The sequence below is a fragment of the Crassostrea angulata genome, chromosome 4 (assembly GCF_025612915.1).
Source record: "Crassostrea angulata isolate pt1a10 chromosome 4, ASM2561291v2, whole genome shotgun sequence".
Lineage (NCBI taxonomy): Eukaryota > Metazoa > Mollusca > Bivalvia > Ostreida > Ostreidae > Magallana > Magallana angulata.
Window position 1 is genome coordinate 14,047,707 of NC_069114.1, and position 27,509 is coordinate 14,075,215.

Below are 27,509 nucleotides of genomic sequence, written 5' to 3' on the forward strand. Positions count from 1 at the left end.
TAGCTTTCCTCTGCATCCGTCAGTCCGTCTGTTCGTCTGTCTGTCCCACTTCAGTTTTCCACACTTTTTTTCTTTATGCGTTTGAGGAATAATATGAAATTTGCTGAACAGCTTCAAAATGTCAAACTACAGATCAAGTTTACACTTTTGTAGTGTCTGGTTGACATATTTTCGAGAATATTAATTTTTTATATTCAAATTTTTTAATGTTCGGGTTCGATATTCTGCATAACAGTGCATTATATTAATTGTTTTCACAATTTCCACAAACCGGTAGGGGACTTGTATTGCTTATGCAATACTCTCAGAATGCTTGTTTTTCATGTTCAGGTTGATAATTGTATTGCTATATGATTTGTAGATTGTAACTCTATACAATTGGTCTGCATTATTTCTTTCTTGTGAAAATACATGTACATGTCATTTACAATATGTATAAACTTAATGCAATATCTGTGCTGTTTATATTTTTTATGGCATGCTTTTACTTATTGAGTTCAATATGAAGGACTGTATGTAAGGTATCTTTAACATGTTTAATAGCAATGTTTGGGAGAATTTTTGTTTGGTATGCTGATCATTTGTACTTTTTATTTCAAGAAGATCTGACGTATAGCTTCTTATCATGTATCATACATCTATTTCACAAACAAAAATCATAATTTTTATTTACAGGAGTTTATGGAAAACTCTTTTTTTAATTGTCTTTTATGTATCACAGCTTCTTAAAAAATCTGTTATACACTGTACTTACAAAAAATATCCAGAGTAACTTAGAGAAAAGTATTTATTTACTATTTCACCCTTTTTGATAATTGAATCTTGGAGTTGTGCATGTAATTTATGTGTTAGTGATAAGTCCTCCTTTGTTATATTTCTTCATATTTTACAATCATCTTGCTTGTTTTACATTCATGTAATGTGTTATATTCTGATCTTTTACATGGACTATACAACACTAGAAAAAGATATGATTTTTATATTGATGGGCTGTATTGCTGTGCTTTTTTTTTTTGCAAACCATTATATTGATAAGTTATGAATTACATGCATTATTATTATGTGTGTTACTATATTAGCAAAGCTGAATGGAATTATTTTTTGATTTATTATAACTTTTGGGTTTAGATTTATAACCAATATTGAAAGTTTTGTATGTATTACTAAGGCCACACCAATATACCCGGTAATTTCTTGTTCATCAGACATCCAATAAAAAGAGGTACAAGCTGGTGAGCGATTGCTTGATAAAATTATAATTTTTTGTAGCCAACATATTTGGGCAGTACATAAATAAATTTGTGCTGGCGATTATATTTTTTCTTCTTGTTCTTGATATATGAATAAAAATGATTTAAAATAAAAAATAAAAATAAAGCAGATTTAGAACAGAAAACAGTGCAGAATTTTCTGGATGCGGGAAATTATAATGATATTATTTTGAAATTAGTTTTTATTTAAATACGATCATGTGGGTCAAACGAACAAAAAATTATATTGGTGTGGCCTAACATGACTTCTTAATTTTAAGAATTAATTAGTTTACATAGACTGTGCTTATAAGTACTATGAAATATGTTACATAAACACTAATAAATCAGCAAGAATTTAATCAGAATGATGTTCTGTGTTTGTTTGTATTAATAAGATATGTATGTGGAATTCTTCCTTGGGAGCATTGCCAATGTGGAAATTGCATGCATTCTTGTAATTTATGATGCATCTTCAATTGCACTTCATTCTACATCTACACTTTTCCTAAAGAGGACAGTTATTAATGTCTGAAATATATCCTATCATTTATTTTACCGGTAAGTTAAATGAAGTATTCCCGATAGTAATAAATGTTAGTATTCAAGTGAGCAGTGCTGTCAAAATGTTGCCTTGATCTCAAGACATTTTCACTCGTTCTTGAAAATGTTTTCGGCACAACAATTACTGAGTAAAATTTTTCTGGATACGGAGGTTAGCAGAAAATAATTTGTTTATTCGGGGGAATTATCCAAATGGTTATAGCCTTTCACAATCCGGATATCTGATTATTTTTAGGGCAAACGATATGTGCATGGGAAATTGCTAAGTAGTCAAATTTTTACCGATACGAACGTTTAAATGTTAACACACTTGAGGAAGAGTCAATGAGTGGTGTTCGAATAGCAAAATAAGTCAGCTGTAACTGTCTCCTTACTAAAACACACCAAATATTCATCTAAATTTAGTTATAAAGTACATTTGTTCAAAGTTCGGTCACTGCATTATCCCGGAGATTATGTATGTGTTAATTGTTGACCTTATTAGGGTCTTCCGTCTTCAGCGGAAGACCCTTCTATTATTCTTCGGTTTCTTTTTCAATTCTATTATTATTAGGGTCTTCCGTCTTCAGCGGAAGACCCTTCTATTATTCTATTGTTTCTTTTTCACTTTTCTTATTATTAGGGTCTTCCGTCTTCAGCGGAAGACCCTACTATTATTCTATTGTTTCTTTTTCAATTTTCGTATTATTATTAGGGTCTTCCGTTTCCGGAACGGAAGACCCTTTTGTTTTTCTTCGGTTTCTTTTTATTATTATTATACTTTTTCTTTTTTTTCTGACTCCTTTTTTGCTTCATAACTCAAAAAGTTTTCAACCGATTACAATGAAACTTCCAGAGATTTTAGCAAGTTATCGTCCCTCAAAAATGTTAAAGTTTTAAAGACAACGTCACTTCCGTTTTGACGTTACGTCATTTTTAAAATTTTAAAAAAGTCATTTTGTCCGGGATTTTTTTCAAAAACGCTTTAAGATAGAGGCTTGCAATTTTCAATGGTTATGATTTGGTCGATTTACCTCTGTAATGAGGCTATATAATAAAAATCCGTCACTTCCGGTCGAAACCGGAAGCAAATCAAATTTTTCAAAAAATTGAATTTTTTGCTCAAACAAAAAACGTATACGTATTTTGTAGAGCTTTTTAGGCTGAATCTAAGGCTGAAAACCGTTTAAAATTCGTCGGATGCATTACAGAGATATCGGGGTTTAAAAATTGATTTTTCCGGAAATTTTGATGCCGCGTTCTTGGTTTCAAAAATAGTGCAAAATTCACACTGAAAGTAATTTCTACTGTAACAATTCGTACTGATCATAAAACTTTATAAAAATCATAAAATTATACGCATATTTTATAGTTTGCAAAGCTAAATACAAAACTTAAATTCGTTTTAAAATCGGATACTGCATAGCAGAGATATCGGGGTCTAAATATTGATTTTTCCGGAAATGTTGATTCCTCGTTATTGATTTAAAAAATAGTGCAAAATTCACACTTAAAGTAACTCCTGCTGAAAAGATTTCGTAGAGGTCATTAAACCGAACTCCTTTTTTATATAGTTAATCAGAGTGTTTATTGAAACAATTTCGTTAATTCCGTCGATAATTACGTTGTTAGTTTTTATTAGTCTTATTAGTTTTAATCGAAATAATTATCGTACGATTCACCATGTCAACTCGCCATGTTTTGACTGCGAACAGCAGCTGATAGCGGTGTGTCAGAAGAATGGCCTGCAAGACGGCGATAGTGGAAATTTCAGCTCAACTAACGTATGACAGATTATAAAGGTATGTTTCAATACAGGATATGTCGTATTGACTTTTTCTTTTCAAAGTGTTTGTGCACTTTTCAATCTAATCCGACATTCCTCTGACTCTAACCTCCGCTTTTGACGTGCGTAACAATATAAAAGCGGGCATTTGAGTCAGAGAAATCTCGGGATATTATCTGTCCAATGTATTTTCACGTGTTTGTTTTGCACACTACTCTTTTGAATTTCTATTTATAATTATGTATATGTATGTCTTATTTTGTATTGAACAACACACCACACACTGTAAAACAGTGCAATTAAAAGGGGTGGGGGTCCAAAGGCACACAAGAGTAGAATGTTGTAATTAGAGTGCATGTTTGCATGATGATAACTTTACCCTAAATATTTGAATATAGCAGATCTTTACCATATCACCTCCACTTAATCAATGAATTAAAGAACTCGGACAGGCTTTTGCGTAATTAAATAAATATATTTGACATGGTAAATATTCAGTCTAATTAAAATTAGAACTTTTGTCTGGCTCGCCGTTATATATGATTATCGCCTGCGTAAGAGCATGTAAAACAGAGTGCAAGATGAAAAGAGCTTTAAGTTCAGATTTTAAGTTAATGTTCCCTGATATCTATAAAACATTCTTCTCAAGATTTGATTATTTCACAGAACCATTGTAAATTCTTTGAGATTAGTTTATCTTTTATATATATTGAATTTTATTGATTCATTTTAGGTAAACTTTACATGCAGAACACATCTACATTGTAAACAATTTTTACAGTAAGACAAATGTATGTAATAATTTTTACTACATGTGCCTCAGATCTCTCTCTCTCTCTCCCTCTCTCTCTCTCATGCTTTTAATCTTGGCAAAGCATCACAGAGAAACATCATTTTGTGCATATCTCTATAGTAAAAGAAATCAACAATGCTTTAAATTTCAAAATGAGCATGTATTATCGTGCAATCCCTCATTTTTTCATTGTGCAACTAAAATCCAAAGGTTTGTTAAATTGTTTATAGAATTTTATACATACTAAACATAATATTGTTTTTAAAACCTGTCATTAATAAGGAAAGAGAAAAAAATCCTCGCTAAATTTATTTGCCAAAAAAAACTTAGTAGAATTCATTTAAATAAAAAATGGTATAGCAGAAAATTATATGTTGAGGCTGTTCGGATGAAATACTGTAGGTCGTTTTAATTCCACCGTGTTAAAATTTCATGATTTTTACTAAAGTATCAGTTGCTATGGTTTTAATTTCACGCTGCTTAAAAATTCAATTGATCAGAATAGAAGCATTTAAATTTCATAATATTTTATATATACATGTAAGGGTATTTCTAAGTGATGTGATGCTTTTGTCATGATAATATCATGTATATGTATGTAGTTTTGAATAAGGTTTCTTATTTAGGGAGGTTGAACAACAGTTGACCTCTAAAAGATTAGGTAACGATGCTTTATTTATGGAGAGCTGTATGAATCTGTGTTAAATAGAGGAAAGTGGAAATGCTGGGTTCACTTAAATGGCCATATTTTTCTTAATCCTTAATGGAATTGGCAAAATGAGGTATACTTTTTCTCAGAATAGCATAAGCTTTGTAAGTTTAAGACAAGATGACTTTTCAGAGAATGTTAGTGTAAGTTTCAAGACTACATGGTATTTCAGATTTCTCATTTAACTGTAATTTTGAGTGGATTTTGTACCAAAAGTTGTCTATTTTGGGAAAATGGATGATTTTGTTAGTTATATATGTCATTACATGATTTATTAGCTATAATATACAAGGGAAGTACCGGTTAATCAATGTGTAGAATGACCACCACTAGAGTAAATTGGCTTAGAAAGTATAGGTATTTCCTATCATGATGACAATTAATAGGCTTAAGTTAATTACCGAGATAAGAATTAATACTGTAAAAGAGTTTTGATCAATTGAATTATTTAATCATAAATTTGCAGCAATTTTGCTGTCTGATTTCATGAAATAACATTAAGCAACCTGACTTATATAACTCAATTTTTTTAAAACAGCATATTTTTCTTTCAAATAAAATTCACATGTAGACAAATGCAGTTATCAACTTGAGTAAAAAAACTCAAGTATCTGCTCCTTCCTATCCAAAAGTGATATTTTAGATATAATTACAGAATTCAAAAAGCCACCCCCTCTTTCCAATTGTCTCCATAACCATTACATGTTGGATATGTAAATGTACATTTGACCTTGAAATAACATCTGCTATAATAATTACTCTCGAAATGATCAAGAAACAAAATATTTTCACCCTTTTATTGTATATATGCATCAAAAATATAGGAAAACATGTAAAATTTGAACATTTATCATGGAATTCTCATCCTTCCCCAGGTACCCGGTTGTGTTTGAGTTTCATTTTAATTAAGAGCAGACATCACACTTGTAGGTCTCACTATTTTAGCAAAGTTAAAAGGAGACTAGAAACCAGAATAAATAAGATATTCACTAAATATGACTATAAGCTAACTGTTTCATGAAAACAAGAAATCACATGTATGGCGGCATGTCTTTTTGTGAAAAAAAATGTTACATTTCATCCATTTATCAAGAAAAGATCAATTTTCAATATCAGTGATGGTTGTTTTCAAATATGTGTGAGAAATGACTCAAGAGAATTGCCACAAGTTTCATAATATTAGGTTAAGGTGTTCAAACTAATGCTTCTTAAGAAAATCAAAAAATAGGGGGAGGGTATACATGTAAGGGTATTTCTAAGTGATGTGATGCTTTTGTCATGATAATATCATGTATATGTATGTAGTTTTGAATAAGGTTTCTTATTTAGGGAGGTTGAACAACAGTTGACCTCTAAAGATGCTTTATTTATGGAGAGCCCTATGAATCTGTGTTAAATAGAGGAAAGTGGAAATGCTGGGTTCACTTAAATGGCCATATTTTTCTTAATCCTTAATGGAATTGGCAAACTGAGGTATACTTTTTCTCAGAATAGCATAAGCTTTGTAAGTTTAAGACAAGATGACTTTTCAGAGAATGTTAGTGTAAGTTAAAGGTAGCAAGGGACAGTTTCGGATAAAGTTCCCGTCAATATTTTTTTAAAATTGAGAGTTGCTGTACTTGAAGGCTTATGAGTGTTGCTAAAATTCATGAAATGATTTTTAATGATTTAGAATTAGTTAGAGGGATGTGTATTGTTGAAATTGATATGCAATATGTAGGCCCCATATGTTAGGTACATGAGATTCAGAGGTAAAATGCGAAACCTGCGGCTATGACTGTTGTGTTGACTTTAGACATTGAAAATGAAAGTTACAGACGGAAGGGTAAATAACATGAAAAGTAGGTGGATGGGACATTATAAACTATACACCGGTAAGTTTCTGACATGTGATGGTGCAACATGCACATCGTACAGAAGGTCAACCCTTTGCAGGGAATTGGCTGGGGGAGGTCTTAAAAGCTGAAAAATTAGCAAAATATGATAGGGTCAAAATCTCATAAAAACCAGTATGTAGAAAATTTTACAGGTTTTGACTATTAATTTTCTTCAGAAATTGGTCATTGGCCTTATAAAGAGTGAATTAAAGGTATTTGTGCCGAATGGGAACTGAGGAAATTCTAGTTACAGGGTTCCGAAGACACACGTCCCCACGCTACAATGAAATGTATCAAAAAAACTGTCCTGTGCCATCTAATGTCACGTATCGGGATATGTCATACTAATTACACTGCATGGTCAGTGTATTTTTTTTTCAGAAATACTATGCATATGTTAATGTAAACACAGCTATTATTAGTACTGGTACATGTATTAACACAGCTTATTTATTTTTTTAATTTCAGATATTGGTGGCCACATGGTTTTTACCTGTTGATTCTTTTCAGCTCTTGAGGTTAACCTGTCACCTCTACCCACATGCATATTCCTTAATGTGTTCTACAGACTATTTACCAGTAATTCAAATTAAATCGGATAATTCATGAACAGTTACTGTAATGGAACTTTAATAAAGCAACATGCCTTGTTGTGGTTTGTGTTTGATAAGAAATTATAACAAACAAAATTATGGCTGTTTAAAGTAATTTACAATTGTTAGCTGTGAAAATTTGTTTTTCAATAAAAGTATGCAATTCTGTTTCCTTTATTTTGTTTTTAGCTCACCTGAGCCAAGGCTCAAGTGAGCTTTTCTGATCACAATTTGTCGTTGTCGTTGTTGTAAACTTTTCATATTTTCATCTTCTTCTCAAGAGCCACTGGGCAGATTTCAACCACATTTGGCACTAAGCACCACTAGGTGAAGGGGATTCAAGTTTGTTCAAATGAAGGGCCACGCCCTCTTTTAAGGAGTGATAATTGAGAATTATTGAAAATTTGTTGGTATTTTTCAAAAATCTTTTTCTCAAAAACTATTCGGCCTGAAAAGATTATACTTGTGTGGAGGCATCCTCATGTGGTGTAGATTCAAGTTTGTTCAAATCATGGTCCCCGGGGGTAGGGAGGGGCCACAAGAGGGGGATCAAGTTTTACATAGGAATATATAGAGAAAATCTTTGAAAATCTTCTTTTCAAAAACTATTAGACCAGAAAAGCTCATATTAAAGTGGAAGCATCCTCAGGTAGTGTAGATTCAAGTTTGTTCAAATCATAGTCCCAGGTGGTATGGTGGGGCCACAATGGGGGAATGGATTTTTACATAGAAATATATAGAGAAAATCTTTAAAAATCTTTTTCTCAGAAACTAATCAGCCAGAAAAGCTGAAACTTATGTGGAAGCATCCTCAGGTAGTGTAGATACAAAGTTGTGAAAATCATGACCCCAGGGATAGGTTTGGGCCACAATGGGTGGGGGGTTTAACATAGGAATATATAGAGTAAATATTTTAAAATCTTCTTCTAAGAAACTAATCAGGCAGATGATTCTTTATAATTGTTAAGACTTTGGCCCCAGGACAGTTCTTTGGCCTCACACGAAGGTTCAGAGTTTGATGTAGGTTTATATCCCATATATAAACTTTTGTTAAGGATCTTTTTGAGAACTGCAATACTCAACATGCGATATGACTATAAAATCAATATAAAATCATCCTTTTAGAAAAGGAACTAATGATTATAAACATAAGAATATTTAGGGGGGGGATGGATTTTATTTATACCGGATCTACATGTATTATTGTACATTGTCCAGATAGTTTGCATTGTGACTCCATTAAGCTGATTTTATCATACCTATTGTTCCTCATGTGAGCGACGTGGCCCATTTGCCTCTTGTTTTAGTTTTTCATTGTTTTTCAATATTAAAAATTAAACATATGTAACCTACGGTATATTTCATGATGAGTACAAAACTAAAATCCGTTTTTAAATCGGACGATGCATAACAGATATCGGGGTTTAAAAATTGATTTTTCGGAAATTTTGATTCTGCATTTTTGTTTCAAAAATAGCGTAAAGTTCAAACACGTACCAAAAATAATTCGATTTTATTTAAGTACTTTGACACCTTCGGAATTATTTGTTTGTTAAGTCGTTCTTAGAATCGTAAAGGTTTTTGTTAATTCGTACATAGTATCATTCGTATTTTTTTTATGTTTTACTTTAAGTTGCTCTTGTTATTGATTTAAACACTCTGCTTCTTGCAGGAACATCAAGCTTTACTCTTGACATTAACGGAAGACCCACTCGTTGCTTTGCAACGAGCTTTGCTCTAGTTATTATTCTTTTTTTCCTTACACATTTTGTGCAGGCGACTCCTCGGAAATGGCTGATTTGATTTCCTTCAAATTTTCACTAATGATGCCTCGCTATCTGAAGTTTGTACCCCCGTGATATTTTTTCAAAATTCACTTCCGGTCGGAAGTTATCGTCAATAAACGATTTTAAAATGTCAATTTTGTCTGTCAGGTTTCTCAAAAACGAGTAAAGATATAGGGCTGAAATTTTCAGAGATGATAGATCTAGCGTTTTCCTAGTGCACCTCGGTCATGAGAATGTCCGCCGTCACTTCCGGTTGTCACCGGAAGGAATTTTGAAAAAATGAATTTTTCGACTTTTTTATTTTCTAATATTTAACTTTGAAATTTTTACACCTTATAGTGACCCTCTTACTGATTCAGAATATGTATTTTGTTTGAAAATCGATCAAGGCATTCTCGAGAAATTAAGCGTCAAAGTCCTGAAGCGACAGTCCGAGTAGCTCAGTCGATATAGTCGTGGACATGGCCCAGGCGACCCGGGTTCAAGCCCCAAATGCTGGAATTTTTTTTTCTCTATTTTTCGCTTAGATCTACGATTTTATCTTTGAATTGATAAGTTTAATCTAATCTATTCAAAAATCGAACGGAAGACCCACTCGTTGCTCGCAACGAGATCGAATCTAGTTCTTATTCTTTTTTTTTTTCTTACCGATTTTGTGCAGGCGATTTCTCGGAGATGGCTTGCTCGATTTCAGTCAAATTTTCAGGGATGATGCCTTGTCATCTGAAGTTTGTACCGCCGGAACAGTTTAATAAAATTCGTTTCCGGTCGGAAGTTATCGTCATTAAACGATTTTTTTAAAGTCAAATTTGTCTGCGACGTTTCTCAAAAACGAGCAAAGATATAGAGCTGAAATTTTCAGAGATGATAGATCTAGCGTTTTTCTAATGTACCTCGGTCAAGAGAAGGTCCGCCGTCACTTCCGGTCGTCACTGGAAGGAAATTTCAAAAATTGAATTTTTCGACTTTTTTATTTTTTAATATTTTTCTTTGAAATTTTTACAACTTATAGAGACCCTTTTACTGATTAAGAATATGTAATTAGTTTTAAAATCGATTGAGGCATTCTCGAGAAATTAAGCGTCAAAGTTCTGAAGCGGAGTCCGAGTAGCTCAGTCGTTATAGTCGTGGACATGGCCCAGGCGACCCGGGTTCAAGCCTCGAGTGCCGCAAAAATTTTTTTCATTTTTTTTTGCTTAGATCAACGATTTTATCTTTGAATTGATAATTTGAATCTAATCTATTCAAAAATCGGACGGAAGACCCACTCGTCTCTCGCAACGAGATCGAATCTAGTTATTATTCTTTTTTTCCTTACACATTTTGTGCAGGCGATTTCTCGGAAATGGCTGATTCGATTTCCTTCAAATTTTCACTGATGATGCCTCGCTATCTGAAGTTTGTACCCCCGTGACATTTTTTCAAAATTTACTTCCGGTCGCAGGTTATCGCCGTTTTACGATTTTTAAAAGTCAATTTTGTCTCTCAGGTTTCTAAAAAACGAGTAAAGATATAGGGCTGAAACTTTCAGAGATGATAGATCTATCGTTTTTCTGGTGCACCTCGGTCAAGAGAATGTCAGCCGTCACTTCCGGTCGTCACCGGAAGGAAATTTGAAAAATTGAATTTTTCAACTTTTTTATTTTTGAATATTTTTTTTTCAAATTTTTACACCCGATAGTGACCCTCTTACTGATTTAGAATATGTAATTTATTTTAAAATCGATCAAGGCATTCTCGAGAAATTAAGCGTCAAAGTTCCGAAGCGAGAGTCCGAGTAGCTCAGTCGATAGAGTCGTGGACATGGCCAAGGCGACCCGAGTTCAAGCCTCAAGTGCCGCAAATTTTTTTTTACTATTTTTCGCTTGGATGTAAGTTTTTATCTTTGAATTGATAAGTTTGATCTAATCTATTCAAAAATCGGACGGGAGACCCACTCGTTGCTCGCAACGAGATCGAATCTAGTTAATAAATATTATTCATATTTGTCTAAACTACAAATAAAAACAACTTACAGACTATCGTGTGACTTTAGGGCTAACTGGTGTCTTCTTGTCTATTTAGTCTTCAAATGTTTCTGTTTGTCACTTTGTACAAGTAGATAACACTTTTTATTCTATAAAGTTATTGATAGTGTGATGATTTTCGTACTCCCCATAAACATCACAACAATTTTGCGTGAGAGTGGAAAAGTCACTTGCTTCAATTGAAACGCTATACAAGAACAGAATGAATGTGTTTTGTGTGTTGAATACGTTTATCATTGAATGAAATATACGTGCACGTTTTTCATTTTTCCGATTCAGTTATTCTTGAACATTTTTTTTATTGTTAATTTTACTTTACTTATTCACACCGTAGTAGAGATGGTACGCGATGTGTATTAATATATGCAGTTGTTGTTTATATCGCGTATAGAAAATTTAATTATAATTTATAGAAAATTGAAATCTGAAGAGCAGAACAGATAAAAGGGGCTAATTTTTAGGACATACAAAATTTTCAAAATGTTTCGACATGACTACATGTTGCTGACACAATCTCATTTTATTTTGTTTGGTTTCGAAGTACATGTCATTATTATAACATGTTACGAAACTATTTCGATATCATTTCCCATTCCAAATTCAATAAAACAATTGTATCCATAGATACATGTACATGTACATTGTTAAACACGAACATATATTTAAGAGATTTCAATGGTACATATACCATTGAAATTTTCAATAAAAACTGGACGCAAAATAATGATATTCGTCTCCTATGTTAGTACAGATTCCTTTTTAGCTCACCTGAACCGAAGGTTCAAGTGAGCTTTTCTGATCACCCGTTGTCCGTCGTCCGTCCGTCCGTCTGTCTGTCTGTCCGTCCGTCTGTAAACTTTTTACATTTTCAACTTCTTCTCAAAAACCACTGGGCCAAATTTAACCAAATTTGGTACAAAGCATCCTTATGGAAAGGGGGTTATAAATTGTTAAAATAAAGGGCACAGCCCTTTTCAAAAGGGAGATAATTGCGAAACAGTAAGTTTAGGGTGCATGTCTTTAAAAATCTTCTTCTCAAGAACCACGGCACCAGAAATGCCAATATTTACACAAAAGCTTGTATATATAGTGAAAATTCTAAATTGTAAAAATCGTGACCCTCGGACCAAAACTGAGGCCCCAGGCGGGGTTCAAAGTTTAACATAGAAATACATAGGAAAATGTTTAAAAAATCTTCTTCTCAAGAACCACTGCACCAGAAATGCCAATATTTAAACAAAAGCTTTTATATATAGTGAAGATTCTAATTTGTAAAAATGGTGACCCTCGGACCAAAACTGGGGCCCCAGGCGGGGTTCAAAGTTTAACATAGAACAACATATGGAAAATATTTAAAAAATGTTCTTCTCAAGAACCACTGCACCAGAAATGCCAATATTTACACAAAAACTTGTATATATAGTGAAGATTCTAAATTGTAAAAATCGTGACCCTCGGACCAAAACTGAGGCCCCAGGCGGAGTTCAAAGTTTAACATAGAAATACATAGGAAATTTTTTTAAAAATCTTCTTCTCAAGAACCACTGCACCAGAAATGCCAATATTTACACAAAAGCTTGTATACATAGTGAAAATTCTAAATTGTAAAAATTGTGACCCTCGGACCAAAACTGGGGCCCCAGGCGGGGTTCAAAGTTTAACATAGAAATACCTTAGGAAAATGTTTAAAAAATCTTCTTCTCAAGAACCACTGCACCAGAAATGCCAATATTTACACAAAAGCTTGTATGTATAATGAAGATTCTAAATTGTAGAAATCGTGACCCTCGGACCAAGACTGGGGCCCCAGGCGGGGTTCAAAGTTTAACATAGAACTACATATGAAAAATGTTTAAAAAATTTTCTTCTCAAGAACCACTTCACCAAAAATGCCAATACATACACAAAAGGTTGTATACATAGTGAAGATTGTAAAAACCGTGACCCCCGAACAAAAAGTGGGGCCCCAGTAGGGGTTTAGATTTTAACATATGTAGGAAAATGTTTTAAAATCTTCTTCTCAAGAACTATAGTGCAACTGTTTGGGATATTACTATGCATACATGTACATCCTAAAATAATGTAGATTCAAAAAATTGTAACTCCCGGACAATTGATGGGCACCAAGAGGGGTTCAAAATTTAAACATTTTAAAAAACATAAAGGAAAAGTTTAAAAATTTTCTTCTCAAGAACTACAATGTTTTAGTTTGTGGAATTTCTATGCATGCATCCTTTGCTTATGTAGATTCCTAATTGGTAAAATCGTGACCCCCGGACCAATACTGGGGCCCCAAGATGGGGTCAAAATTTATTAAAGAAATATAAAGGTAACATGTTAAAAAATCTTCTTCTCGAGAACTACAATGCTTCAATTTGTGAGATTACTATCATGCATACAACCTTGGATAATGAAGGTTCGACAGTTTTAAAATAGTGACCCCTGGACTAATACTAGAGACCCAAGATGGGTTTAAAGTTAAATGTAGAAGTACCGGTATATATGGAAAATTTTTAAAAATCTTCTTTTCGAGAACTACAATGCATCAATTTGTCAGATAACTACGTCAGCACCCTCAAATAGTGTAGATTCGAAATTATAAAAGCCGTGATCTCAATCTAATACTGGGGCCCCAAGAGGTGTTCAAAGTTTAGCATAGAAATATAGAGGGAAAATGTTGAAAAATCTTTTTCTAGGGAACTATAATGCTTCAGCTTGTGAGATAACTAGGCAAGCATACTTAAATAATGTAGATTCCAAATAATTAAAACTTTAGCACTGGACTAATACTGTGGCCCCAAGAGGGGTTCAAAGTTTAACATAGAAAGATATATTGAAAATGTTTTTAAAAAGTTTTTCTCGAGAACTATAATGCTACAGTTTGTGAGATTACTATGCAAGGATCCTCAAATTGTGTAAACTCTAATGTAGTGGAACCAAGAGTTATCTATCTTGTGTTCTGTACAGTCTGAGAGTTATTCCTCTTGAAGTGGAACTCTGCTATGTTCAGTTTTTCAGGTTGTGTATGTGCGGTCCCACCGCAGTGCTTCACATTTTCATTCCTATGTTACTATTTATGTTGTTCAAGCCAACCATAAACCTCGGACCATAACTGGGTCCCCAGAAAGGGGTTCAATGTTTAAAATAGAAAAAGCGTATGCTACGAAATGTAATGTTACATGTACAAGGAACTGCTGTTCAGGTGAGCGATGTGGCCCATGGGCCTCTTGTTTTTCTAATTACATCTTCCACCTAAATTCCTGTTTCATTTGGTAAATCATTTACTAAAACTGATGATATGATAGTATTTCTAAGTAACTGATACTATGGGTGCCGCCGTCTGTCTAATATGAAATACTTCGTTTCGTATGAATTGAAATGTCTCTCGCTAAGCTAAGTTTCAACAGTAGTGCACTCTCCATTCTTGTGTGTTGGACCCGTAAATGGTTAAGGGTTAGGGTTAAGATAGCGGTTCCGATAAGGGTTGAGATAGGGATTAGGGGTTAGGGTGGAGGTTGGGGTGGAATTAGGTTAGGTGTAAGGTACGTGGGGGATTAAAGTTAGGCTTAGCTATAGGGTTGAGATGGAGATTAAAGTTAGGGTTAAGGGGGGGGGGGAGGTTGAAGCTAGATTTATGGTTAAGGTTGGTATTGAAGTTAGGGTTAAGGTGGGGGTTGAAGTTAGGGTTATGGTAGGTTGAAGTTAGGGTTAGGGTTGAAGTGAGGGTTAGGGTTATGGTGAGTTGAAGCTGGGGTTAGGGTTGAAGTGAGGGTTAGGATTATGATGAGAGTTGAATTTAGGGTTAGGATTATGGCTGAAATTTTGGGGGTTTGGTTTAAGGTACGGGTTAAGTTAGGGTTATGGTAAGGGTTGAAGTTAGGGTTAGGGTTGAAGTGAGGGTTAGGGTAGGTTGAAGTTAGGGTTAAGGTTGAAATTAGGGTTAGGGTTATGGTGAGTTGAAGTTGGGGTTAGGGTTGAAGTGAGGGTTAGGATTATGGTGAGAGTTGAATTTAGGGTTAGGATTATGGCTGAATTTTTGGGGGTTTGGTTTAAGGTACGGGTTAAGTTAGGGTTATGGTAAGGGTTGAAGTTAGGGTTATGGTAGGTTGAAGTTAGGGTTATGGTAGGTTGAAGTTAGGGTTAGGGTTATGGTAAGGGTTGAAGTTAGGGTTAGGGTTGAAGTAAGGGTTAGGGTTATGGTGAGTTGAAGATGGGGTTTGGTGTAAGGTTGGGGTTAACTGAGGGTTGAAGTTAGGGTTAGGGTTGAATTAGGGTTAGGGTTGAAAATTAGGGTTAGGGTTGAAGTTAGGCTCAGGGGTGCTGTAAGGATTGATGTCAGGGTTAGGGTTGAGGTGGGAGGAATTGGGGCTGTTAAGGCTAAGGGGGGGGGGGTTAAAGTTATAGGCGTAGGGTTGAATTTTGACTATGGTCAAGTTTTGTGTGGAGTAAATGTTAAATATTTATTTCTGACGAGTAATTAAAATGTAATTAAATGATGAGTAATCATTAATTAAGGTGAAACCAATGACACCTGCTTCGGTGAATAAGGGTTTTGTATTTATTCCGAAATAGTCACAAAAGGGGGCTTTGACTAAGAGTTTGACCAATTAAAGCTGCTTTTTGGAGTGGAGTTAGCACTTGTTATGCTGTGTATTTATTCCTGAAGAGTTTGAAAAGGTGCTTTGTCTTTAAAGATACAATTAATGAGACTGTATTATCAGAGTGTGTTTACTGTGGATTATTTCGAGGTGATATGGGACACCTGCCGATATAATATAGATAAAAGAACATTATAAGTATGTCTTTTAAAATTTTTGGAAATGCAAAAATTATAAAAGCCCAAGCGGATTCAAATTCATGAATTCCATAGTCTTGGTACACCTCTCACCCAAGAAAAAAATTATAAAATCCTACTCGATTTTATTGTTTATTTCAATCGGTAGTACGTCATAATATGGAGGTGTCCCATAAGACTCAAATAGTGTTATATACGACTAATTACATAATCTTTCTAGATGTAAAAGGTTCTTACAGAGTAAAATTCTAGTATGAAATAGATCTCCTCTGTAATTTAATCTGAATATTACAGAGTGTACAAAATTTTGATTCGATGGAATATTATACAACAAATTGCTCTGTACTTCAAAGTTGAATGCAAATGATGCTTTAAATTTTTAAAGAAAGCAAATGATTATTTGGTATTTCAAAAGGTGCATAGTTTTGCACATGTACTCTAAAATAAGCATACTTGATCTTTATATTTCTGAATTTGCGATCACTTCCTTTACGATTGATTTTATGAAGGTGTGAAATCATGGAAAAATTGGTATTATCATTGGTATATATAACTGGTATAAAGCATACTAAACAGAGAGAGAGAGAGAGAGAGAGAGAGAGAGAGAGAGAGAGAGAGAGAGAGAGAGAGAGAGAGAGAGAGAGAGAGTGTGTGTGTGTGTGTGTGTGTGTGTGTGTGTGTGTGTGTGTGTGTGTGTAAAAGTCCAATCACTGTGATTTTCCAACCATGCTGTCATTCCCTCATGATGTACAAGCAAGATACCACAGTATGACATGTAATTCCACTGCAATATTACAGTAAGAGACTTTTGACATACTAGACCATTAACCTGGAATTATGTTATACCATATTTAATATTAGGTTCAAGTTTTTTTTAGATTATAAACATGTTGTTATGCTGATTAATTTTATAATGATTACATGATTGTGTAAATATATGAAAATATAATTGTGCAGGAATGCATGCAGATAAAAAAAATCACTGGTATTTATATTTTTTTTATTATAAAGTAACTAAATCTAATAATGTTACACTTTATCATAATCATTATGAATGTTCTTAAGATAATATTTCAAACAGCATCAAAGTTTAAAATATACAGTGAAACACACCAGATTTCTGGATCCATGCATATAATTTTTTTTATACATAAATAAAGACAGAGAGCGCCTGTGAACAATATCTGTAAAATGTTACAACTATTAAAAATAAATCGGTTGAAATTTTTTTTACACTGTATCAAATTGTATCATATTGCTTTTTTCTACCATGAATAAAAAGGCAAAAAATGATGAAATTGTTGACTGTAATATAAGATTGTAACATAAAATATGGCAACTGATCTTTTTTAAAATCATAATTATAGAATTTGTAAAGCACTAAATATAATGAAAAAACCCATAAGCGCTTTAACATTAAAATGCATGTACAAATAAATGATATTTAACTGACATAAGAATTAAAGATTATAAATAGAAAAATAAAAATAGTAATAGTAAAAGTTCTGAATACTTTAAGGCTTCTACTGGCATAACAAAGAATTCAAACAATGGAGTCATAAATATAGCCCAAAAGAAAAATAACCCTTAATATTGTTAACAGTAAAAGGCCATCCTAAAAGCAGTGAGTCTTTAGATAGCTTTTAAACATGGAATTCTCAGAGCGCAATGATCTTGCTGGGATATAAAAATTGACAAGGCCTTGAAAATAAAAAGGAGACATCCATAGAGGCTTTGAATACAGTTACAATAATGTTTTACTGGGACTGGAACTCTACTGGCAACCAGTGCAGAGAAATCAGGGTTGGTGTATTATGATCCTGCTTCATAGTCCTCATTATTAAGCTAGCTGCAGTATTCCATATTCTCTGAAGTCTTGATAGAGTGCCATTGCTCATAGTTTTCGAGAACATTGTAGAAGTTAGGAGCTTAAACAAATCCTTGTGGAACTCCAAATATTGGCTCATAATCAGATGACACAGGTAAGATAACTGCAGCCACAGGTATTTGATATCTGTTGTTAAGGTAAGATTTTTATCCCCCAAAAAGTGTCGCCACATATGCCATAGAAAAATTTAAGGCAATCAATGAGGATAGAATGGTCGATCAAGTCAATGTCTGCAGGGAATTCTAACACCAAGAGTACTGCACACGAGTTGGAATCAATGACACGACTTCAAGATGCACCTTAAGGAGAGCTGTTTCTGTGGATTAATGATTGACTCTGTATGCAGATTGGTAAATTTCATGTACTTTATTTGACACCAAATGATCTTCTGTGCGCTTGAACCACTTTTCTTGGAAATGAGATGAAAGGGAGTTCCAAACTGGCTTGTTCGTTCACCATTCCTCTTACTGTTGATCATACTAAGCTGTGGATATTAGGAGATGTCATACGAAACATTGCAACCTGAAATATATTTTTTAAACCATCAATGAATAAGGTTCAGATATAAATTTAGATAACCTCAATACTGAACTACTGTATACCGTAAATCCGTTTTTTTTCGCGTGTCACAAAATTTGCGAAAATGAGGAAAATGTGGAGCATTTATAATTTGCGCCAGTCATTTTTTGCGATTTAACTAGTTTCTTAAAGAATATAATTTCTGCGTTTTCAAAAATTGGCAATTTAAAAGACATCGCGAAAAAAGTGAAATTAGATCATCGAGAAAATTACCGGATATACGGTATGTTAACTATATACCAGTATTAACTATAGACATCATTGAAATGGTGACCATCCCAAAGGGCCCTGCTCAAATAATGGACAATAGGATGAAAATTAATATTTCAGAGAATTTTGCTGAAACTTGACCTGTACTGTAACTTACTTAATAAATTTTCCAGCTGGCATAGAACTTTAAATTCAATGTTATTACCCCTTACCATACATACAGGCATTTTTGTTCAATCTGAGCAAGATTAAACAACTGATTATAATGAGATAAGTTATGACCTTCCCATTAATTTGGTTCAGTCACTGCACACCATTAACCTAAAAGCTCTCTTTATGTGGAGAGGAGAGAAAATATGCACCAGACAATTCTGGATTCATATCATTCTGCTATGACCTTCACATTTGAGCTTGAAACTAGGTTTACAGTCTCTGAAACATTCTACTTTCTCATTTTCTGTGCGCTCACTTGTGCTCTCCGCTTCGCTCCGTTCGCACTCACCATGCACAAAGCGCTCACTGTTAGCTCACCATGTTTTCACAAAGCGTTTGCCTTGCATTCTATGTTCACTTATCGCTCAGGCAGAATATATTATATTGAGGCTGATAACAATACATACATGTAGTTTGTTTTGCTATTTTTTCCTGATTCCTAATACCCATTGTAAGGATAACTCCCAAGGCACCCCAAATAAATCGTTCATCTTGCGTTCACATACCGTTACCCTTCACTTTGCTCTTGCGTTTGCACTCTGTTTCCACTCTGCGTTAATTCATTCATCATTAACCATTCATAAGCGCTCACCAAATTCCATTAAGCGTGAGCTCACTGTTAAAAATATTGCTCAGCATACACTCAATGTTCACGTGGGAAAGTAGAACGTTTAAGGGACTGTAATCAAGGTCCCTGTTAATCCTTTGACCATTGGCACTCTGTGAGTGAAGTATGAGCCAGACTAGGACAAGGGGATAGAAGATATTAGATGGACAGGCAGACCAAAGAATGGACCGACTGATCACTATAAGAAGCCCGCATAGAGGGGCTTAAATAAAAAAAAATTATAGAAATTTATGGTTCATACGCAAATAAATGGTTTATCGCTTATGATTTCAAAAAAGTTAGAACATTGGCATCACACCTTAAATGAATAGTGTGTTGTTGTTACTATGACAGGTAAATCTCTTATAGATCAGTTATTAATAAATGTAAAATTCATCATAATTTTTTGCAATTTGCAATATAAAAAAAATCCACCAATATTTACTGTTACCTATCATTAGGATAAAATCTATATTGACAAACAACTTACTGGTATTGTTTTCCACAAAATACTATTAACAAAGAATTTCTTTCTGCTTGAAAACAAATGGATCTCTAGTAGCTGTTTAGGCAGTTATGATGAATGATCATCAATTATGGCATTGGGATCTGTAAGAAAAAAATTACCTCGTACAATTTGATTAACATATCAATATGTATACAATTAATGACTTCAAATATGTTTTGATTGAGCCACAAGGGATAGATGGTATACACTTACAAAAGATGGATTTCTTTTATCTATCTGTCAGCTTGGCACTCTTATGTATGCCAATCTCTATAAATATGTTCCGCTTCTAATGTGCTTGTTTCAGATCGCCAAAATATTGTCTCTAACCATCTCAAAATGTTTTGACCCTGCCGGGCAATGACATTCTCCAATCTACCACTTGATGGACCTGACATCCAGCAAAGATCTGGATGGTGCCAAAACCAGGAAGATGACCTCTCTGCTGTTTCTTCCAGTCCTCTTATTAGTTTTTTACATGCTCTTCCCAATTGTTTTTGTGAGCAGCTTCGGAGTTCCCCATAGATTGTGCAGGGAACCCTCTGCAACCAACCTCTATTAAAGACAGCCAAGAGCACCATCTTTGCAGTCTGCCATCAAGTCTGCATACTCAAGCATCAGAGTCTATCAGTTTCATATGTCTCCTCACAATTTTTCTTACAGTGACACTGTCAGTATATTGCAACCAATGTCTTTGACTGCTGGAACACTAGTATTGTGTCTGTTTGTATACAGGTTAATTCATTGATGTTGGGGACAACTAACTTCCTATCAAGATCCACTTTGAGCTCCCTGCCAGCATGTCCCATAACCTGCATTCGTCTTTGCTTGATATCTGCTGGTCCTAATTTTATCCATCGCCCCTCCATCTGAATACATATAAAATAGAAAATATGGGTTAAGAATAAGGATTTTCATCATTTCCTTCCCGCAACTTACTGACGTGAGCAGATAAAAGATTCCTCTAACGTATAAAACCAATTTAAAAAATTTGAGAGCATTTACATTTTAAAAGTAAAAGACCTTCTGATTCATGCTACCCTCTCCCTCTCCTCCAGGGAACAAGGACTACATACCAATTACATACAGTGTATTGATTAGAAACCTTGACCTCAATGGTCAAACACAGATTGCAATAGGTCATCTGAGTTACCTTTAAATGATGCTGTCACTAAGATGTTTTAATTGATTTCTTCTTTAACATATGATAAATGATGTGTTTGTTCAAAGTTCCTGATATACCAATACAATTTGTGTGTTAAAATAATTCTAATATTATATGTATGGTATAATAATGAGACCATGGTGTATATTTAGGTTAATTGTTATGATCAATTGTGCTCTTATAGAAAACATAACATGACATGTTTAAAGCTTTAAAATATTACCTTTATGATATGGCAGAGGTCAAACTAACTAGAAGTATATATTTTTGCTTAAAATAATTAAATCAATTAATGTGGTTAATATCAATCTATAATATTTACATCCACCAAGTATAATTTCATCTATTTCTTATGAAAATTGATTGTAAATCATATAACTCTGTAAAACTGACAGGACTGAAATCGAATGGTCTAAACCTTTCAATCATAAGAAAAATCATGGACTGCAAGAAATGACCCTCAAATTCCAATGTAAAAGTAATCATCCATATGCACGAAACGTCTGGCGTAATTCACACGCTATTACTGGTATGTCTCTTCCTGTTTTAATTGAGACCTTAAAAATATATTTATTACAAAGAAACCAAGCTGAAATTCATTTAGAACACATCTGTTAAAAATACTACTTCTGCAATCACATATCCTAATTAACATTAAATGATGACTGGGCTGCGTTGATAGCATAATCTATTTGAAAATATAGATTGCTTACTTTTTCCTGTATAAACATCATTGCGTTCAATATGTTGCAAGGTTAAATAAAACCTGAATGATTGTTCTAAAATTTTTGAACATTTATCACTGGAGGTCCATACTGCCTGTGATCAATTCCAGTGTAATAAGGGAGATAAACACAAAAAGGGAAATAATTTGATCTAGGCATACTTGTTACGGTATCCCACTACACCTACACTTGTAGTTTTTAAGACACTACGTCATAAGATGGCGTTTTAATTTTTCAAAAACTGTTTATATCGTTCGAGTGGTTTGTATATCGTTGTAGCTCAGTGGTTAAAGTATTAATATTGGGCTTCTGGGCCGCATATCATGAGTGCGAATCCACCTGGGGCTTTTGTTCATGTTAACTGAATTAAATTTTTGAAAATGTAATTTTTCATCCAAAATCGCACATTTTTTTGCCTATTTGACTCAAACACTTCTGATCCTGTTATCCATTATGATATTTATCGTAATCAAGTAATTATCTGCTGATCTGAGAAAATATTTCAGGGTGTATAGTGATCCGCCTTAAAGCTATTTTGTTTTTATTCTACATTATATGCTTAGAAACGAACGTAAATATATTTTATCTAAATATTGTTGTTAGAATTATATTTCATTATAATTTTGGAAGTCTTTAAAAAAAATAACAAGAGTTACCTGGTAAATAGCTAGGGTTTTCTCTTGAAAGCATATGAGGTAAATAGAGTTATCAGTATTATGTTGCTTAATAAATTTCTAACTACTGATCTCGATCCATAATACTTTCCTGTATCCACAGAAACCATTTTATGTGATTTACATAATACATGTACAAGATGATCAACAGATTGATTTATTTAATTTTAGGTCAATGGTAACCAAAATTATCTATTTATTAATAAATAAGACAGTTAAACTGATGAAATCATTTCTTTTGAGAAAAAAAAATTCATTAATTTTACATAGGATATCAGTCAAAAAATGATTTTCTGAAAGTCGAATTCCAGGCTAAGGCTTGATATACTTAATCTATGAATCTAAGCACCATGTAGCAATGGCCTTAGCTTTTATAAAACTAATGGACAAGTAGGTCAGGACAAGTGAACTGGGTAAAATTTTATAAGGACCTATCATCTGATAGTGATACATGTTCAAGAAATATGAAAAAAATCTGTACACATTTTATTTATGTAATGGGGTATGGATCATTACCTTAAGACGTTTTGGTTATTTCTTCTTTAACGCACTGACGTGTATCAACAATAATTTAGGTAATTTTACTTACTCTCTATGATAAATTTATTAATATGTAAATTCATGTACGGTATAAACAATAAAATACATTTTATAATGATTGATGTGGAATACATGAAAAATACATGAAAAATTACACATTGGTGCCCAAACAACTCGTGAAAATATTCTTAAAAAATCCTATCTCACTCATGAACTAACTTTCTATCCAACCACAAAACACTGAATATCCTAATGAATAAAATCAAAATAAAAAACAAGAGGCCCATGGGCCACATTGATCACCTGAGCAACAATCAGCTGTATGGAGTCATACAAAAATTTTGGACAATGTAGTAGAAAAGATGCTTGTATTTCGACAAATTTTTATAATTTTTCTTAAGATATTCATATGTGAAACATAAAGCCCCTATGGTAACAAGATGATTTTTAATCATATCATATTGGCTAAAAAAGATTATGAAAGATTTTTTATATTCATTCCTATATAAAAATTTGATTCTCCATAGTGGCCCACTTTCACCCCCAGGGATCATTGAATCATCACTATCTGTTGATGCTTTCCAAAAAGGAACATCATACCTGGTCTCTCGGTTTTGGGAGTGAACTTTTTAAATGAATTTTTTTCTCCATATATTCCTATGTAAAAACTGGACGCCCTCATTGTGGCCCCAACCAACACCTGGGGAATTTGAATAACCACTACCTTGGAATGCTTTCACACAAATTACAGCATTCCTGGCCAAATGGTGTTTTTGAAGAAGATTTTTAAAGACTTTTTTCTATATATTCCTATGTAAAAATTTGACCCTCACCCCATTGTGGCCCAAGCCTACTCAAGGAATTTTGAACAAACTTAAATTTACACTACCTGGGACTGGTTCAACACAAGTTAGAACCATTTTAACAAGAGCTTGGACTTTGGGTAGTTGGTGTCAAACGTCAAACTACAATGTAACGTAGGCCTGTCTATTTCATTGTAGGCCACTCAGCCATTGCTCTTTGAAATTAACACGATTTGTCTGGCTTTTGAGCTAAGACTACTCAATCGGTGTATATTTCACCTGAAGCCAACGTCACTTTTAACTTGTTTTGACGCAAGAAATAGATAGTTACTTCCTACTGAAAGTCCAAGGCCTTGTTAAAATGGTTCTACAGCATTCCTGGCCTATTGGTTTCAAAGTAGAAAATGTTTAAAGATTTTTCTCCATACATTCCTAAATTGTAGCCCCACCTGACTGAGGCACCTCAGCCCTGGAAATCATGAATCTACATTACCCGACAAGTAACAGCATTCTTGGCCTATTGGTTTTTAAAGAAAATGATGTTTAAAGATTTTTATACAGTATTTCTATGTAGAAAAAATTAACCTCCATTGTAGCCCCTGAGGATCATGATTTCAAAAAACTTGAATCTACGCTACCTGGAGATGCTTCCAACCAAGTTTCATTTTTCTGGCTCAATGGTTCATGAGAAGAGAATCTTTTTTAATACCAAAATGTCAAAAATTCTTGATTTTTCTTCTCCTGAAAGAGGATGTAACCATTTATTTTAATAAACCCCCTCACCTAATTATTCCTTGTACCAAATGAAGTATAAGTTGAAATTGGCCCAGTGCATGGTTCTGGAGAAAAAGATGAAAATGTGAAGAGTTTACAACAACAACAAAGATGATGACAAAAGACAACAGATAAAAAAAAAGAAGCTCATTTGAGCCTTAAGCTCAGGAGAGCTAAAAAAACCCAGTTCACATCTGTATTTCATGCCCCCCCCCCCCCGGACAATATTTTTTGTATTCTGCAGCCACCCTCGGTTTGTCTGAATAAAGGTAAGCTATATCCGGTCAATGCCCCAATATAGCCTCGTGGATTCCACTCATCTGATAAATGAATGACATGTAGGTAACAATGTGTACAAATAGATCCATTTCCCAAAAAGAGGGATTATTTACAATGTGTTTGAACCACCTTGAAACAGAAATGCTAACGTTAAACCTCCACAATTTGTGAACGATATGGTACAGATGTATATACGATATTAGTTTGTTAAAAATGTTTTATATCCATGGAAATATATGAAAACAACTATTTTATGCATCACCTTTTCTAGGAACGTTGCTGAATCCGAAGGTCAAAATGGAGGAAGACGATCCCGACTACATAGTACGGGGAGAATATTAAAAGTGAAAAGTCAAGATGTTAACAACGGGAGGGGGGGGGGGGTCTTATTTGTAATTAATCATTCAACTTGTCAAATGTTTTTACATTTTTAATGATTTTATTTGCATTAAGAAAGTTTCATTTAAACCATACTCTATGAAAAACGCAAATGTTGTACATATTAGCCTATCAAGTTTTCCTATGTACCATGGATTGCGGTACAGTTTGTATTCCGTATTATAGAGAAGTTTATTTATGAATAATAATTTTTTTAATCATTTCATTGTTCTGTAAAAAAGCACATATTGAATTATTTTTAAATCGGGTTCGTCCATAAATTACGGCTTGTAGAACGTTGTCTTCTTCTAACAGTTGTTTTCAATCCGTCACGGATTCTTTTTCTAACAGCGCTTTATCAAGTCTTGCTCTTCGCATAAGGCCTATATAAGGAGACAGAGTTCTTTTACTAAAAGTCTCTTGTCAATCTGTACGGAACCACGGAATTCCGTTGTCTCCTACTAAAAGATGAAAAAACTTGATAGATTTCTTTTAGGAAGAGATGATAACGGTAAGGATCGGGTGAAAAAACAGCTATATCGTCTCTTGTGAGACTTTGAGTCTGGCATCATCATGATTATTTCGTGCAGTCCGTGAGTTTCCTTAGGTCGCTGTAGATTCAGACTAATCGATAAACAGGGCGTGTCAATTTCAGTCATGTCAGTTTCAGCCGCTGTAGATTTCGACCAATCGATAAATGGGGCGTGTAAGTTTTAGTTTGGCTGTTTCTATAGAGCTATGAATTGACTATATTTTTCCGTAAGAAAAAGAGGAAATTATACATGGTAGATGTAAATATGACAACATATGGTCCATTTTTTAACATATTGCAAATGGGGAGGTGACATTAGGGTTGCCTGTACCACCCAATTTATTTCCAGGAGCCATTTATCTTGCTTGCACCCCAAATACTTTTTGAAGTTGAAAAAGAAAGTTTACGTACACGCCAGATATAAGATTTGGATTTATATTTGGCAGAAGTGAGATGGATTTTTTTGTTTACGTTTTTATTCTGTTCGTTCTTTTTTTTTCTTTTATTTCTTTTGCTAGCCAAGATTTTTGGGTACACATAGGTCTGTCCCTCTCATTTCGAAATTGGAAATTGATACTACGGTTCTGGCTTTAACAAGCTAAATAACAGCAAACTTTACCCTGAAACATTTCTAAGTACACATATATTAATTGTTAAACCTTCTGTCACTGATTAATGTGCATGTGCGTGTAAATAAGTATTGATATTTCCCTTTATCTATCGATAGCCTATTTTTTTTCTTATAAATCATTTCTCTTTATGTAAAGATTAATAAAAAAAAATTTGACATGTACATAATGTATTTTTTCACAGACTTTGGGAGATGGGGCAAAATATGTGCAACAATACCTTGACACAAAATTTCAATGTTTAAGTTGTATTGGACATCCTTAGTTATTAAATAATGTGGATAAAAGTACATTATAATCAGTATCATTTCACCTATTTGACCAAAACATCTGTTTTTAAAGTTTTTGGAAAGGTACAAATTATAGATTCGAACTTATGACTTATAGGACAACGCTCTTATAAACCATTGTGTAACAATTTTGCGAAAATATACTTATTAAACTATATACTTGATTATATTGTTCCTTTCGATAGGAAATACGTCACGATATGGAAATGTCCCAATCCACATTTAACACATTACCGTCTGTAAAAAGATCTGATATCTCCATAGTTCTTATTCCTTGTAAAAAGATCGGATATCTCCATAGTTCTTATTCCTTGTAAAAAGATCTGATATCTCCAAAGTTCTTATTCCTTGTAAAAAGATCTGATATCTCCGTAGTTCTTATTCCTTGTAAAAAGATCTGATATCTCCATAGTTCTTATTCCTTGTAAAAAGGTCTGATATCTCCGTAGTTCTTATTCCTTGTAAAAAGATCTGATATTTCCATAGTTCTTATTCCTTGTAAAAAGATCTGATATCTCCGTAGTTCTTATTCCTTGTAAAAAGATCTGATATCTC

At 33.7% G+C, this 27,509-nt stretch overlaps 2 long non-coding RNA genes across 2 annotated transcripts; both read right to left on the bottom strand.

Moving 5' to 3' along the window:
• Positions 1 to 18,526: 18,526 nt before the first annotated feature.
• On the bottom strand, positions 18,527 to 20,854 carry LOC128181426 (uncharacterized). Its single transcript, XR_008243317.1, has 3 exons — positions 20,379 to 20,854; positions 20,148 to 20,266; positions 18,527 to 18,570 (listed from the first exon to the last, which is right to left on the bottom strand). It is a non-coding gene; the product is annotated as an uncharacterized LOC128181426 (long non-coding RNA).
• Positions 20,855 to 20,885: 31 nt separating this feature from the next.
• On the bottom strand, positions 20,886 to 25,447 carry LOC128181428 (uncharacterized). Its single transcript, XR_008243318.1, has 3 exons — positions 25,388 to 25,447; positions 24,856 to 24,911; positions 20,886 to 21,034 (listed from the first exon to the last, which is right to left on the bottom strand). It is a non-coding gene; the product is annotated as an uncharacterized LOC128181428 (long non-coding RNA).
• Positions 25,448 to 27,509: the final 2,062 nt, after the last annotated feature.